General features: G+C 43.6%; 1 protein-coding gene across 1 annotated transcript in view; it reads left to right on the top strand.

The window, feature by feature from the left end:
• The window catches only part of LOC124789741, a 121463-nt gene extending 110161 nt beyond the window's left edge, over positions 1–11302 (top strand). Inside the window, exon 2 of the mRNA XM_047257194.1 lies at positions 10945–11302. The gene's annotated coding sequence lies outside the window, so the exon portion shown is untranslated. The remainder of the gene's footprint in view (positions 1–10944) is intronic.
• Positions 11303–16224: the final 4922 nt, after the last annotated feature.

Here is a 16224-nt window from a genome sequence, read left to right as displayed (position 1 = left end):
ACACCCACAATACAGCATGGCTGTGTTCTTCCGACTGTCCTATAATAGCTCTGTCGTGTGAAATTGGATTCAAAATTAGCAAGCGTTAATGACGTTTCTGTTTCCAACCACAAATTGTAGACTTCGATTCCGTTGTACATTAAGGGAAGGGGGTGCCCTTATGGGAATTTATGGGACAGATAACCGGCACGTAGACAGCTGTATTGCTTATGTGTTGGGAATCGACGATGGAATTTGGGAGCAGGGTTTAGAGCGTCTTCTCTCTGCAGCCCGGTAAGGGATGAAAAAGCAAGCTACATACGAGATTGAAGACAATGTTTCACCACCGTTCTGTAATGGTTTATATGCGTCTTGATTGCAAATCAGCGCCGAAACCGCAGTTGAATGATTTTTCGTGACCAGAGTGATATCTAAGAAAACCCAAGACATTTAATGATGGCTAAAACTGCAGCATTTCTCGTCGTGTTAATTCTGCACTGAAAGCGATTGATAGATATTCGAGAAATTTCTGTAATGGTTAAAACGTTTGCATCCAGATTACAGGGGGAGGCAAGTGTCCCCTCCCCCTTCCCCCCCCCTCCCCCACCCCATCCGTCGTGGACACGTATGCAGGTAATTCAGTCTAAAGGCAGGTCGGAGAAAGGCAATGTGTGCCACCTCGAGGACCATGCCCTGTAAAGCATAGCGGTCTTCCAACCAGGTTTGGCGTTACTTTTAACGTGAATGTCAAAACTAGGTAAGTGTGTCTGCTCTTGAGGAAAGCAGAGGAAGATCGATCAGACGTTCGATGTTTACCGATGTCCGGAACGAACGCAATCTCACTGTTGGATCTCATCTGCACTACGTCGCTACGAAGTTAAATACGTGCAAATATTGGTAATAAGTCCTCTTTGACCTTCCTCCATTCATCCAAGAGTAGAGTTTCCACGGGCCATGGCCTCCACTTATCGTGAGATTCCCGGTTCCTCACATAGTGATGGCCTGCCACTTCGTTCTTCATCATTGAGACTCGTTTAGTTGTACTGACGGAAACTATGGCGCCCAAGTAGTGTGATATAAGATTGTACTCTATTTTCGATCACTTCTACCACCTCAGAACTGACAGCTGCAGCGTTTTTCCCATTCAATTGCAGAAAACAGATTACGGCAGGAGGCTCCATTTTAACCCTAGATAACCACCCCCTCGTAAAATTTACGATTGCAGGAGGCTATTAAATAAGATTTTTTGTACTTAATTTGGTGTGCAGTATACTGCTGGGGATTAAACAATGATAATGAGCAAATGTATAGCCTATACGTTGTAACTTTCTTTGAATAAAATATGGAGTAATAACCTGTACAATAGTTTAGAAGGAGTGTATAATTGTACCCTCCTTAGTCTTCCGGGGATATCAATGTGCGTCGGTGCTGCAGACATGTACTTGCAAACAAATAAAAATTATCTAACTTTAATCATACAACGAAATATAATCATACAACACAATAAAAAAAAAGCCCCAACTGTTTCCCACTGCAAATACCCTAGCGCGTCAGCGCGACCTGGCAATCTCAGGCAGCGCTCTGATGACAGGACAAACCGACCGCTGCGTTGATATGTGTAAGCAGCTCGGTTTACTGTGGTTTTTTTTTTTTGAGATTATAACTGCTTTCTGAGCCTTTGCTGACTGTTTCTCTGCCCTTCGGTTAAGTCCGGAACAAATAATAGTCTTCTTCATCGTCTACTATACACTAACATGACAAAAGTCATGGGGTGATGATATACACATATACAGATGACGGTAGTATCGCGTACACGAGGTATAAAAGGGCAGTGAATTGGCGGAACTGTCATTTGTAGTAAAGTGATTCACGTGAAAAGGTTTCCGACGTGATTATATTGGCACGACGGGAGTTCACAGACTTTGAACGCAGAATGGAAATTGATGCTAGACGCATGGGACATTCCATTTTGGAAATCGTTAGGGACTTCAATATTCGAAGGTCCACAGTGTCAAGAACGTGACGAGAATATTAAATTTCGGGCATTACCTCTCACCAAGGACGACCCGATGGCCGTCGGCCTTCACTTAACGACCTAGGGCAGGGGCATCTGCATAGAGTTGTCAGTGCTAACAGAGGAGCAACACTGCGTGAAATAACCGCAGAAACCAACGTGTCACGTACGAGAAACGTATCCGTTGGGACAGTACGGCAAAATTTGGTGATACTGGGCTATGGCAGCAAACGATCGACGCTAGCGCCTTTGATAACAGCACGATATACCCTGCAGCCTCTCTCCTCGGCCCATGACCAATTCGGTTGGACACTAGATGACTGGAAAACCGTGGCCTGGACAGCTGACTCCCGATTTCAGTTGGTGAGAGCTGACGGTAGGTTTCCAGCGCGGCGCACACCTCACGGAACCATGGACCCAAGTTGTAACTGTGCAGTCTAGTGGTGGCTCCAAAATGATGTGGACTGTGTTTACATGAAATGGACTGCATCCTCTGGTCCAACTGAACCGAGCATTGACTGGAAATGGTTATTTAAAGCTACTTGGAGACCATTTTCAGCCATTAATGAACTTCATGTTCCCAAAGAGCGATGGTATTTTTATGGACGACAATCTGCCAAATCACCAGGCCATATTTGTTCTAGCCTGGTTAGAAGAACGTTCTGAACAAATCGAGCGAATGATATCACTACTAGCCGGTCGCTGTGGCCGAGAGGCTCTAGGCGCTTCAGTCCGGAACTACGCTGCTGCTACGGTCACAGGTTCGAAATCTGCATCGGGCATGGATGTGCGTGATTTCCTTAGGTTAGTTATGTTTAAGTAGTTCTAAGTTCTAGAGGACTGATGACCTCAGATGTTAAGTCCCATAGTGCTTAGAACCATTTGAACCATTTGATATCACTACTGAGATTGCCGGCATGAATCCCAGTGAACATTTGCGGTACATAATCGAGAGACCAGTTCGTGCACAAACTCCAGCAAATTCACAATTACGGGCGGCTATAGTGGGAGGATGGCTCAGTATTTCTGCCGGGGTCTTTCAACGAGTTGTTGAGTCCATACTTCGTCAAATTGCTGCACTGCGCTGGGCAAAAGTAGGTGCCACACGATATTAGGAGGTATCCTTTGACTCTTATTAACTCAGTGCATGTTTTTACCAGCTAACCCACGAGCTTCCTGTTCTTTCATTCCACTCGATCCGTCAATAATGTACAGTATTTTAGCACTGTGGTTAAAGTAATAACATTTTGGTTAAACACTCTTCTCATACAACACGTGCGGACTGAATGGTCAATGCACTCTGGGTTTCACTCTCTGGGGTAAGAAAAATGCGCAATGTCTTTAAGTTTCGCGTCTTCGCTGACACAAAACGCCCGATCTGTTGGAGTGGTCCAAAATTTCTGCTCCTATAAAAACCCGACTTTGCAGAGTGTTTCGCCCCGCCTCCGGTTAGGTGTGTGCGTCTCTCGCCGCCTTCCACAGTACAGGGCTCCGGACTGTCCACTTCCAGAAGCTGCGCGGCGGTTGGCGGCGCGCACAGAGCTTCCAATTCGCCGCGGTGTCGCACACAGGACCACGATTTATGCGACAGGCGCACCGCCGCCGGCAGTGTCCGTGATTAATTGTCGCAGCCGTGAAAAGCCGCTCCCGATACGCCCGGCGCAAAGGCCTGCGCGCCGTGAGGGCGCTACGCTCGCTTTCCCGTGACAGAACGCGTTACGTGGCCGCAAACGGCTTTCTTGCGCCGCTTTTGGTATGCTCTCCATTCGCGTGAGCACATTTATAAGATTCCCGCCGGAGAGGGGAGACTCCTTACCGACAGCCGGACAGCGGGCGACGGTTGCCGCATACCGAAGAGTCTGCGCACGGAATCCTGTAACGCATTTCAGGCTAGGTTCATAAAATAGTACCTGCCACTTTGCAAAAGTGAACTGCAGTGTTAGAGGCAGCTCGCATGCATGTGACCGAGTGTCGTGCTAAGGCACCACTCGTGGCAGTTGTCTGAACTTACTTTTCTCATTTCTTAATCCCCACTGAGGCAGTCGAGATAATGTGTCACTCTGAATATCATTCACTTCCTTCAGCTTGATATGGCATACCTGGCGAAACTTGTGGACTCTTTCCCTCTTCGCACTGAAGTCATTATCGCAGTATTAGCGTGATCGGCTTGCACGAACTCCGCTACTTTTACCTGCTCGACAAGCAAACTCCACAACTTGCCTAAGACAGCCCTTAGGTCCAGTGTGCGAACTCCACAGCTAGTAGTAAACTTGTGATTTTCTCTTCGTCTCCCTCCAAAGTCCATCAGTAGGCCATATTGTAGTAGTAAACCACTGATAAGCTAATGAGCACTATTACATTATAATCACAAAATTTATGAAACTGTTAATAATGGTCTTAAGCACTCCAAGAGAAAGGTGACGAAAAAGAGGTTAAAGGAAAGGCATTATGCGAATGGATCTCGACAAATAAGTTACACATTGTTATGACAGGGCAAGCAACTTTTATTGAACGTTGCCCTACACTTCACCAATAGTCTGTAAACAGCAGTCGGAACATTCTACCAATCGGTCAGATCCTCGATCACAGAAATCCTCTTTTTGGTTACGAAGCATTCAAGAACTGTTATGTGAACGTCGGCACCGTTGGAGAATCTGGGACTCCTGCCAGTCAGTTCTTCGATTGCCTGGATATTGTCTTTTGCGTTCGCTGTTGATAGGCTTCCTTCCCGATCAATGCCATCCAAGTCTCTGCGCCCTTGGTTAAATTGTTGGTAGCAGCTCACTATGACTGGACGCGGCATTGTATTTCGTCCGCATACCGCCAGCATTTCGCTGTGGATGAGAGTGCAGTTTAGACGTTTGTCCGGTAAGAATGGCACTTCGCCGCGCACGTTAACTTTGGAGTACATTTCCAGTTGCCGCGCCATTTGATTCGGACACTGTGGTGTACCTGTTAAGCCTACCGCAGCAAAACAGTGTATGCAAGGAACCCATAACATGACAAGGCGCGATTCTTGTTGCTCGATGGTCTTAGCGTGGGACGGCATGTGTAATTTACTTTTTGAAGTCTCCTCGCACAATAACGACAGAGTCTTCCTGTACTCTTCTCACAAATTCACAGAAATGTATGTTTTGTCGTGAATCGTTTCAGATAAGGAGTTAAAACGGGAAAACTCGAGCACGTGTATGTCATCCAAAGAGCAGAGGACTCGTCTGATAGTCAACATAATTTTCTGTGAGGTAGACAGCGAACTTTGCGAATAACGCATCTGCAGGATGATGCTCATTGTATTACAAAACGTATCTCCTACTTCTTCGTGTTTCAAATAAGAAACAGAGAAGCTATGATGGAAAAACTTCAGTTTTTGACACTCTGTCTTGTTTTAGCGGCATTTGCTGCATTTTTCTGTCCATCGCTTATTCTAAAGACGGGTCACGAGTCAATTGCCTATGCGCCAAGTAAAACGTGATGGCTGCCTGCCGTAAATATTTTGGCATTGGAGCTGTTCTTGTTCGAGCATATCCAGCCTTTGTGATCAGTAGATTTCAGCTTCCTGAAACGCATGAATGTATTTTTTTATTTTCTCTATTTTCTTTTTTCCTTTTTTTTGTGTATATGATAGATGTACCCCCTTTAATTTCCACAACTCTTACATTATGTCCAAGAGAACTTTCCACCAAGTTTTTCGGTTTCAGGTTCAGTGTTACTATACTCATCTCAATTACCAGCTACAAGTTACCTGGCCCTTAAGGTGAGCTTGCCGAGCGCGCTCGTTCGGCGGGAAACGTAAGGGCAAGTTTGCGGAACTGTGTAGGAGGATTAGTGACCCCGTCTCGTCCTTTCCGTGATTGCGGATCTCTGTCTCCTGGGGACTACTCCTTCTTTCTCAGGTGTCCTTATTACTGGAATAAATAACGATACAGGACCTTGCTGGCGTGTAACTTAACATTCAATATAGAGGCTAATCCTGGAAATTCTCAAAAGGTACATAAATATTGAAAAATTTTAAAAAATGAAGGCAATGGCAGAGGAGGTTATTTTTGTGCGTTTTAGTTATAGTTAGGCTCACTACGATTTACGCTGGAGAGCAAATGTGTGTACCTCATAGCGAACTGGAGAACTGATCCCCCTGATCTCCTGGGAGCGCTGCGGCTGCATTCAGCGGCAGAGGTCGTTTACAGAAGGCCGCAGCCTAGCCCCAGAGGCCCGGCGTGCGTCGTGGCCGGCGCGGCGCTGTGGGCGTGGGCGGCGGCGGTCGCGTGCGCTCCGCCCGCTCCAGGGCGGCTGACCCGGCGCCGGAACTGCCGACCTCTCCCCCTCCTCCTCCTCCTCCCCCTCATTCACTACCACACGACGTCTGTAGCGCCGCTGACGTCAGCCGGCGTGCCGACAAATCCGCGCCGCGATTCCGTCCGTAGCGCCGCCAACGGCCATTGCCGAGTCGCCCACTCGCAAGGACGATTAATGACCCTACAGACCGTGCAAAAAAGGGTCTGCTACTACGACTGAGGTAATAAGGAAATGATTACATTCATTTATGTTTGAGGAACTGTTACGAAGACACTATACGTGTTAGACGCCGCAGTCTCGTAACCGATATATGGGCCTGTGTGTCCATATTAGTCGTCGAAATTTCCTGGCAAATTAAAACTTGTTGCCGGGCTGGGACTCGAACTTGAAACCTTGTCTTCCGCGAGCTACCCAAGCATGTCTCACGAGCCGTCCTCCCACTTTCCAAAATCCACAGAAGTTCTCCCGTAGACCTTTGTCGCACTAGCACTTCTGCAAGGGGTGTCACTGATGAGAAATCTATTACGTAAGCGATGGGCTCTGTTAAGTAAATGGTTTATCTTATTCGAGATAAAATTATCTTCCCTGGCATGAGGAAATTATGTCTTGTAACTACACAGTAATGACCCAAACATCTGTCAACACAGTCTGACTTCGGTAAGAGGAGAAAAATGTGATACATGAGCAGCATGTATTTACATAAAATTCAAAACAAAAGGATATCAGGCATATTACAAGGAAGTTAATAATAACGAACACGAAAAGTGTAATTTCTAGATCCTAAATGTTTAAAGTCTGGTAGTGAACAACTTATACTTGTTCACTGTGCGATGAGATGAACCAATGTAGTAGCCACAAACATCAAACATGAAATACAAAATCCTTACTTGTAATACGACTTAAGCTCGGTTGAATGACGATTTCATCTGTAAGATTTGAATGTGTATCGTTTATCAACTCATACTAAACACTTCTTGATATCACTTAATTTGAAATAGTTTGTGAGACATCAATAAATGTACTACTGTAGAATCAGCCACAGCGTTATTCCAAACACATGTACTTTGCAATCTGAACTTAAATGCTTTCTAACGGCATATTGATTAATAAAAGTGGAAGATATCATCTCAGAAGTATTTAGTGATACTTATCAACTGCAGCAGAAATCTAAGGGGGAAGTTGCGTTCCATAACACGCGGCCACAAAACGCGGTGCGCTAGAGGTTGTGCGATCTCACACTTATATGATCAATAAATGGCTCAGGAACGTAGAAATAAAATATTTTAATCGAATTTAAATGGCATTAATCACCCATCATCCTAAGAAGATTGAAGCACGTGAGCCCCTGACATCACAAAGACACGTGAAAGCACAGTATAAAACCACCGCATGAAATCATTTTCGTACACGACTCACAATAGATAATTAACTAAACTGAGAGAAAAGTGGGTGAAATGCTCATACTGTGTTTAAATTTGAGTGACAAAAGTTCGATGATGTAGTCACGTTCACATCTAATGGCTCACAAAAACATGCAACGTTAACAACACCGCACTTGACGAGTACATAATACTTTTCCGCCGGCCGCGGTGGCCGAGCGGTTCTAGGAGCTTCAGTCTGGAACCACGCGGCTGCTACGGTCGCAGGTTCGAATCCTGCCTCGGGCATGGATGTGGGTGATGTCCTTAGGTTAGTTAAGTTTAAGTAGTTCTAAGTTTAGGGGACTGATGACCTCAGCTGTTTTAAGTCCCATAGAGCTTAGAGTCATTTTTAATACGTTTCCGATATTCGTAGCAGGTTTACCAATACCAAACCAGTGAAAATGAAGCGGTAGAAGGTGAACATCTCACGAACGATTCAGTAGTATGCCTTTGCACACAATTTCTTCAAATATCATAATATGTGGAACAATCTAACCAAGAAAACTACAAGCTCGCGGCGACCACATTTGACACCACGCAGCTGTGTTCACGAGACTCCCGAAAACAAGTGCGCACTTGAAAGCAACTCGAGGCAATGCCTACCAGCCGCCTAAGCCAGTTCCCCGGAAACGTATGACCAAAACTTTCACAAGCATCGCAGAGAGAGACACTCCAAATATCATGATTGTAGTCGATACTGATAATAGAAGCATCTCTGCGAATTATTTGTAGACGCTATTCCAAGAGATAAAGAAGGAATCTGACTGAAATTTGAAAGTGGTGAGTTAACAGGCGCCTTTCAAGTGCTGCTCCCGAAAGGTATACTGGAATATTGCTGCAAAGTTCTAAAAATAGGAGAGACGTATTCTGGCAGTTCGTCGTGATTTGTGCTTGGTTAGCTCAGACAGAAAGAGCATTTCTCCAAAGCAACGTCTTGAATTCGTGTCCTGCTCGGACACACAGTTTTAACCTTCCATGAAGTCATAAAACAGGGCATAATCTGCTGCAGAGTGATGATTCATTTTGGAAACAATCACCCAGCCTATAGCTAGGCCATTTCTTCGCAGTATCCTTCCTTCCAGTAGTACAGGGGGTATGCAGTAGAACTCCGAAGTCTGAAAAGGAGGAGAGAGATTCTCGAGGAAGCTGTCGTGCTGATTAGCTCAGTCGGTAAGAGCAGTGCCTGCGAATGGCAGGGTCCAGGGTTCATTTTCGCATCCGGAACAGTCTACATGTGTCTGCAAGTTTCAAAACAGCGGACACTCCGCTGCACGGAGAAAAATTCATTCTTGCAGATTCGTCATTATTCTGTGCGTGCCTGATGGAGCTACGACTTCATGTGGATCGAACGCAGGTGAGAGAATCGATGTAGCCTCTACTTCATAGACAAGTGGAAGAGTGGCATTCAATAGCTAGCAACCGGGCTGTCTTTATATTGCGGTAGAGTTGATGATGATGATGTCATTGAAAGGTGACACCAAGTTCGACGAGCCCGTTGGTGCCTCTCTATAGCTATACACCACCAGCTGGTAACTGGTGAAACATCCAGTATTGTTGCTGTACCACACGTTTCGTAACCACTCTGAGAGACCACGTCACTCTGCTGTTGTCGATGGGGTGTAGGTATACCGTTCTGTCCGAAGCAACCATACATACTGCCCGTGCTATGCTCACGTAATTTTTATTGTGTGTACTGGTTCAGAGCGGTTATTATCCGTAGCCCATAAATATTTCATGGCTGACGGCTGGGTCAGAAAATTCTAGGAGACAACGTTTCCATGATGCTCCTACTAGAGCCTGGAGTAACATGCGCGTTGCTACTGGAAGCAGGAATTCTGGAGTGAAGGTTAAAATTATCAGGACCAAGGGCGCATTCATCGATGTACTGTGATCTGCGCCACACAGACGTCGGATCATTTTAGTATCAACTGATAAATTTCTCGTAGTTGGCTTTCATAGTCATATAAAATTTTGTAAATGACATCAAGGTCGCCTTAGACGGTAAAATTATTTATTTATACAACCAGCTCTGTCAAGTGTGCTTTACCACATGACAAAACATTAAAAAATCTGACCTGTAATCACATCAAAACTTTTAAAGGAATCTGCCATGTATGCTGTGATGTGTGCTAAATCGCAATCATACCACTTGAAAAAGGCCTCACCTACAAAATTAGAAGAGTTGGTTGTACACGTTAAGTACTCGTACAAGCGAAGGCAACTAGTAGGTCATTTACAAAATTCAGTATCAGTTTGAAGAAAGCCACAGCATGCAATGGATATTGTCTAGCAGTGTACTCAGAACCATCTGTCATTAAATCTTCGAACTATCTAGTTGTTACCCGCTCTCTCCCTCGTTTTCAGTTTTGATAGCTTCCAGTACCGTTGTTACTTTAATTGCAATTTTTTTCTCGCGTAGCCAGATAATGACCAAAGCTACAGCAATGTGAATATAGAAACTGTTCTTGTGTATATGAAAGTTAACTGCCTGGTTAGATACTATATTTCCAGAACTCACACAAACTATATTCCCAATCAAGTACATTGTAGGTATGAGGTATGTATTATAGAGTGATAGCATTACGATGTTTGGTGATCAATAAACTCAGTTTTCCAACAGTTCTTATTTGTGTTTTGTAAGAAATCGCCCTTCATTACCTCGCACCTCCATGATCCAAGAATATAATATGAATCTAATATCAGCCTGATGCAATGACAGTCATCTGTTCCGCCATCGCCATGCTTGTTGTTGAAACTCTGAAATAAATGTGTTATCTCAGGCTATATGACAGAGCGCGTGCACATGCGCGCGCGCGCGAGCGCGCATGTGTGTGTGTGTGTGTGTGTGTGTGTGTGTGTGTGTGTGTGTGTGTGTGTGTTTCTTTGGGATAAATAATCATCATCCTTAATGACATTATTGTCACCATTATCCGACAGATGTACTCGTTGAGTGTAGAGTAACAGTATTGTCAGTAACATTGTTATAATACACTAAGTTGGCTTCTAATGGAGAATAAGTCTTAAGCGATCGTTTTGGCTCCTTACTTTGAGAGGTGTGCTTATTTAAATGGTTTAAAATAAAGTATCCTTCTTTCATTTAATCTTACGAAGAAAATCTGATTTTGTTTATCAACGTCAAAAGTAGCTGTTTGAGGAGAAATGAGATTTGCTCAGTGTTCATTTTGCTCAATGGTCATTTTGTTCAATACTCATACGCTTTTTGTCATTTCTTTACAGTTGCATGAAGCCCCCCAGAGCCAATGGTTCTTCGCTGGGACTGCGGAGACACCCAGCTTGCCTGTCCTTTGGCCCAGGGAGCTGGCAGCAGCTGGAGCAATCTCCCTGGGTCGACTTCTGTCTTCCGCGCTTAACCGCACGTCTGCTTACGCACAGTGAACTCAACTTGTGATGGACTGGAAGTGAAGTCTAAAAATGAAGTCTAGCACTGTTCTCTTGTGGACTCGTTTCTGAAGACATAACAGATTCGGTCTCGATATTCCTTAAAGTTCTGCTAACTTTGTCCAACTACTTTGCCTGTATAAAGTTTCTCGCACCTTACTAAGTAAGTTGTCTTATAAATAAAATGCCATGTAGAAGCTAGAAAAATGATGACTTCCAATTCTTCTGTTGTGCACTTGACGATATATTAATAACAATTACTTTATTTTCTTAGAATAATGCGTTTTGTATATCTTTTTATTCCATCCTCCATACCTGAAAAGATGTTCATCATCTCCTTTATTACTGTAATAGAGCTAAAATAGTTTTCTAGCGCCTTTATTCCGATTTAAAACCATGCAAAGTTATTTACATTTAAAGGTAACAATCAAAGGTATTTAACTTCTACATGATGTCAAGAATTTGCCTGTACCACCTTACAAGGTCGAAATTTGTCAGAGAAAAATACACGATTTTATGTAGCAAATATACCACAGGTATACACTCGCTAGTTATTAATTGCGGCAGTACAATAGTTTGAAACGACAAAGAAGAAACTATATGGAGTGGGCATAGCGTACACAGTGTACGCTCATCACCAAACGAAAAACAGCTACGTGACGTTTGTGACACTTGTTTACATTCTGTGCTAAGACTTGACCCTTAATATTCCACTACTTACTTCCTCTTCCCACATTTTTTTATTAGTACTAATATTGGTGCCGAACTGTTGCTGCTAGGGAAGCAATGCAAAACTATTCAAAGGAGAAAAGTTCCATAAAGGTCTTCTTATACTCATCACACTAATAAGAGGCGCATTCCATAATGGTTAGTATCTAAATACAGTATAATGAAGGTTTAATAAGTCACGGCTGCAAAATACTTATACGAATTCTATACAGACGAATGGGGAAGCCGACCTCGGGGAAGATCAGTTTGGATTCCGTAAAAATGTTGTAACACGTGTGGCAATACTGACCCTACGACTTATCTTAGAAGATAGATTAAGGAAAGACAAACCTACGTTTCTAGCACTTGTAAACTCAGAGAAAGCTTTTGGCCATGTTGACTGGAATACTGTCTTTCAAATTTTGAAGGTGACAGGGGTCAAATACAGGGAGCGAAAGGCTATGTATAATTTGTACAAACACCAGATGGCAGTTATAAGAGTCTAGGGGCACGAAAGGGAAGCAGTGGTTGAGAAGGGAGTGAGACAGGGTTGTAACCTATCCCCGATGTTATTCAATCTGCATATTGAGCAACCAGTGAAGGTAACAAAAGAAAAGTTCGAAGTAGGTATTAAAATCCATGGAGAAGAAATAAAAACTTTGAGGTTTGCCAACGACACTGTAATTCTGTCAAAGACAGCAAAGGACATGGACGGGCAGTTGAACGGAATGGACAGTGTCTTGAAAAAATTATATAAGATGAACATCAACAAAAGCAAAACGAGGATAATGGAATGTAGTCGAATTAAATCTGATGATACTGAAGGAATTACACACATCAAAAAAGTTTTGCATCACCTCGGTTCCGGGAGTTCCGGAACCTGTACAGAAAACTGGAATAGGGACCAACATAAACATCATTTCCCACCTTAAATCATCGGTCCTGAGATCACGTAAGTTGGTTTGCCCATCTTGAGTGGTATGAAATACTTTTCGAGTCAAACTTTTTAATTCTTTTATTTTTTGTCATTTTCTCCCACTATGTATATGAAAGGTTTCTTAAGTATCTGAAAAGATTATAATTTTTAATATGAATGTGACCAAAGGCAAACTATCGGCATATGAGCCAACAAATCAATACTGTATGGACAGATTTGATAAATTAGAATCCTATCTAATTGTCTTGTAACTAAAACTTTTACAGTAAGCGGATATGTCTACAATAAGAGACACATAGCACACTCAACACTTTCCACTGTTAATATTTCCTGAAAAACTGATATCACGAAGTTTAATCCGAAGTATTTTCCTCCTCTATTGCTGTGGTTGTCATCGGTGGGCTGTGGTGTAAAAATTCGCCTTCTATATAAACATCTGAAAATGTTATGTGTACGATTTACGCTTCTTGGTTGATACCTTACCTTCCATACGACAGAATTCAATTTGACGTTTACGCCTCCAGTAGATACACGAGCGCTACAAATTAAATATTATCAAGATATCTGAGGTGTCTGCTAAAAAGGATATGGATGGAATACAAGATAGCTTCAGAGTAATAAACTGTTGTTAGACTAGTACTGAAATCGAAGACACCGGCGTGAATCACGATATTATAAAACTAAAGTTAGCTCAATTTAACACGGAAGGACCCAACGATTGACTAGAATAGGGGAAGTGAATACAGTAAAAGACGAATGGGTTGCTGTAAGAGATGAAGTAGTGAACGCAGCAGGGGACTAAATATGTAAAAAGACAATGCCTATTAGAAATCGTTAACACAAGACATACTTAAAGTAATTGAAGAAAGGAGAAAATTTAAAAATACAGCAAATCAAGCAGGAGAAGAGAATACAAAAATTTTAAAAATAAGATTGGCACGAAGCGCAAAATTGCTAAGTAGGAATGGCTAGAGGACAAATGTAAAGATTTAAAACTATATTTCACTAGGGAAAAGATAGACACCGCGTACAGGAAAATTAAAGAGGGCGTTGGAGAAAAGAGAAGTAACTGTGTGAATATCAAGAGCTCAGATGGCAAACCGGTCTTAAGCAAAGAAGGGAAGGCTGAAAGGTGGAAGGAGTATATAGAGTGTCTGGCAAGTGAGAAGAAAGCAACATTACAGAAGATGAAGTGGACGTAGATGAAGATGAGGTGGGAAATGTGATACAGCGAGAAGAAACTCTGAAAGGCCTAGGTCGAAACAAGGCCTTGGGAGTAGAAGACATTCCGACTGAATGACTGATTGCCTTGGGTGAACCAAACCAGTTATGACAATACTCTTCCATCTGATGTGCAAGATGTATGAGACAGGCGAAACAGCCTCATACTTCAAGAAAAATGTAGCAGTTCCACTTCCAAAGAAAGCAGTTGCTGACAGCTGTGAAAACTACCGAACTATCAGTTTAATAACTCATGGTTGCAAAATACTAGCACAAACTCTTTACAGAATAACGGAAAAACTAGTAGAAGCGAAATGGGGGAAGATCAGTTTAGTCTCAGAAGAAATGTAGGAATACGCGAAACAATGCTGATCCTACGACGTATCTTGGAGGATAGGTTAAGGAAAGGCAAACCTAAATTTATAGCATTTGTAGACTTACAAAAAGCTGGGATATTCTCCTTGAGATTCTGAAGGTCCCAGGATAAAATACATGGAGAGAAAGGCTATTTACAACTTGTACAGAAACCAGACGCCAGTTATAAGTGTCGAGGAGCGTGAAAGGAAGGCAGTGGTTGAAAACGGAGTTTGAAGGGTTGTAGCCTAGCTCCTATGTCATTCAGTATGTTCACTGAACAAGCAGTAAAGGAAACCAATGAAAATTTTGGACTAGGAAATAAAGTCATCAGTTCATCCTATTCTGGAGGCTGAATCTTTCAAAGACGAATATTTCAGCGGTATGAACCTATCGGTGAGGTCTTAAAACCTGAATCCCAAGAGATCGTGACTGGGGACGCTCTGGAGAGACTCGCCGGTCCCTACAGAGGACCCATCCAGTCCTGCACATGATCCTATATTAGAGAGTCCACTTCAAAACGAATTTATTGTGTATCGTAAATAGTAGTAAGGGGTTTCGTTGTTGTGATCTTCAAACTCCATGCTACTATAAACTACTAGGTATATCAATTGTGAGATTTGCCAATGACATTGTAATTCTGTCAGAAGCAGCAAAGGACTTGGGAGAGCAGTTGAACGGAATGGACAGTGGCTTGAAAGGAGGATATAAGATGAACATCAAAAAAGCAAAACTAAGATAACGGAACGTCGTCGAATGAAATAAAGTGAAGCTAATGGGATCAGATTGGGAAACGAGACACTTCAACTAGTAGATGAGTTTTGCTATTTGGACAGCAAAATAACTTATGACGACTGAAGTTGAGAGGATATAAAACGTAGATTGGCAATGGCAAGGAAAACATTTCTGAATAAAAGAAATATGTTAACATCGAATACAGATTTAATTGTCAGGAAGTCTTTTCTGAAGGTATTTGCCTGGTGTGTAGCCATGAATGGAAGTGAAACATGGACGATAAACAGTTTAGATAAATGAGAATAGAAGATTTCAAAATGTGGTGCTACGGAAGAAAGCTGAAAATCAAATAAGTCGATCACGGTAACTAGTGAGAAATTTGGTTGGTAGGTTGGTTGGTTGATTTGGGAGAGGGGACCAAACAGCAAGGTCATCAGTCCCATCAGAACGCAGCATGTCATTCTCAATGTAGAGAATTCTTCCGAAGTAAGAGTGATTTCAGGTGTGCCGCAGGGGAGTGTCGTAGGACCGTTGCTATTCACAATATACACTCCTGGAAATGGAAAAAAGAACACATTGACACCGGTGTGTCAGACCCACCATACTTGCTCCGGACACTGCGAGAGGGCTGTACAAGCAATGATCACACGCACGGCACAGCGGACACACCGGGAACCGCGGTGTTGGCCGTCGAATGGCGCTAGCTGCGCAGCATTTGTGCACCGCCGCCGTCAGTGTCAGCCAGTTTGCCGTGGCATACGGAGCTCCATCGCAGTCTTTAACACTGGTAGCATGCCGCGACAGCGTGGACGTGAACCGTATGTGCAGTTGACGGACTTTGAGCGAGGGCGTATAGTGGGCATGCGGGAGGCCGGGTGGACGTACCGCCGAATTGCTCAACACGTGGGGCGTGAGGTCTCCACAGTACATCGATGTTGTCGCCAGTGGTCGGCGGAAGGTGCACGTGCCCGTCGACCTGGGACCGGACCGCAGCGACGCACGGATGCACGCCAAGACCGTAGGATCCTACGCAGTGCCGTAGGGGACCGCACCGCCACTTCCCAGCAAATTAGGGACACTGTTGCTCCTGGGGTATCGGCGAGGACCATTCGCAACCGTCTCCATGAAGCTGGGCTACGGTCCTGCACACCGTTAGGCCGTCT

Source organism: Schistocerca piceifrons, chromosome 3 (assembly GCF_021461385.2).
Source record: "Schistocerca piceifrons isolate TAMUIC-IGC-003096 chromosome 3, iqSchPice1.1, whole genome shotgun sequence".
NCBI lineage: Eukaryota > Metazoa > Arthropoda > Insecta > Orthoptera > Acrididae > Schistocerca > Schistocerca piceifrons.
Note: the sequence above shows the minus strand (reverse complement) of the source record. Positions and strands in the feature narration are given on the sequence as shown.